This window comes from Diachasma alloeum, unplaced genomic scaffold (genome assembly GCF_001412515.2).
Source record: "Diachasma alloeum isolate Michigan unplaced genomic scaffold, Dall2.0 Dall_scaffold_00278, whole genome shotgun sequence".
Lineage (NCBI taxonomy): Eukaryota > Metazoa > Arthropoda > Insecta > Hymenoptera > Braconidae > Diachasma > Diachasma alloeum.
Window position 1 is genome coordinate 217895 of NW_021680417.1, and position 1706 is coordinate 219600.

Genomic DNA, 1706 nt, shown 5'->3' on the forward strand with positions numbered 1-1706 from the left:
GAGAGCAAGCCGAATACATTTGGTCCAGTAGTTTTTGAGATATTAAAGGAAGAATTTTCGATTATAAAGTTAAATATCTCATGAACTACTGGGCCGATTTCGCCCATCGATAATACCAGCCTTCGTTACCAACGGCGCTATAATCATGCAAAGTTTGAAGTTTTTATCTCAATTATTTTTTGAGTTATCGTGGATACAAGCGATTTTTTGAAAAAAGTGAAAAAATAGAAAAGAAAACCCATTCTCCGTAGTGGATTTATTAGGTTTTGATACAAAAAGATAGGTATTATCAAAACAAAGATTTTCGGATAAAAAAAATTTTAATTGATAAAGCCGTTGATGAGATATTCGTGAAAAACCATTTTTGAGAAAATGCTATATCTTAGGAACCACTTAGTCGATCAGGCTGAAATTTTGCACATGTCTGTCTCCCATTAGGACCTATTATGAGCCAAAATTTCAGTTTTTTCGTAAAGACAGTTTCAGAGTGATTGATGACTTTCTGGACAAATGCGCATGCACACACACACACGCACACACATACATACATACATTTGCTAAAAATATCAAATGTCGACGTTTCAGATCACCCTGAGTCATATCCAAGCAAAATTAGAGAATCGAAAAAAATTGCGACTACAAAGCTTCCATTCGGAAGCAAAAATCTTTTCCTTCGCCATCTACTAAACATGATTCCATTTCTAACTAATAAAGTTTTTACTTGTATGAAGAAAGAATTTGTTTCCATTTGTAAAACTATTTATTTGATATGAATAAAAATGCAACTCGAAATTTAACTTCGGTTTTAATGGACGCTCTATTAGCACCTCTCTGAATAAATCTATTATTTTATTCAAAAACAATTTCTCTTTTCATTGGTTCTTACAAGAAAATTCTCGTTCTTGAATTAATGATACACGGAGAGAAATGTTCAGTAAACATTACGGAATCGACTCAGAAAATTTAAGTGACGGTATCGTAATTTTTCACAAGAGATTCAGATAAAAATTACGGAGTGCTCCGGAAAAATTCCGTGACAGTTCCGTAAAATTTCCTACAACCACATTTCGCTCCGGAATTACGGAAAAGATACGTAATTTTTATTGAATATTTCTCTCCGTGTATTTCTGTCTCTAACGTTGATCTACTCATGTTTCATTCTTTCATAGTATTCAATTATTTCGAATAATTTCTTTATGTGTTATATTGAACATACGAAGTTGTACTATCTCTCTATATTATAAAAATTCAAATCGACTTCTCGTGATCAAAATTTGGTTTTCGAAATTAAGAGTACAAAATGAAAATACAAAATATGGGTCACAAGGGGTGTAATGAGGGCCAGGAGGAGCAGATTAAGGGCCACAACCGTGAAAATAAGGATCATGGGGGTCATATGGGGATTGGCGAACGGAGCGAGCAGGGGGTTGCGCTACACCCTATTGTAAACGTAGTACTACTATTGTAACATACTACGCTCTACTATTGTAACATAGTAAACTTTACTACGTAAAATAGTAATTATTGCTATGTCCATCCCACGTACGAAATACCAGTGTTGGAGAAACGGGCCAAGCCTGGCACAAGCCTGGGCTTGCCAAGTCTGGGCGCCCAGGCTTGGACCGAGGTTCGGCCATCCCTGGGGACCAGGGCTTGAGTCTCGGGAGAAGGGCGGGTAACCGAGCCTTGGTTGACAGATCTGGCCC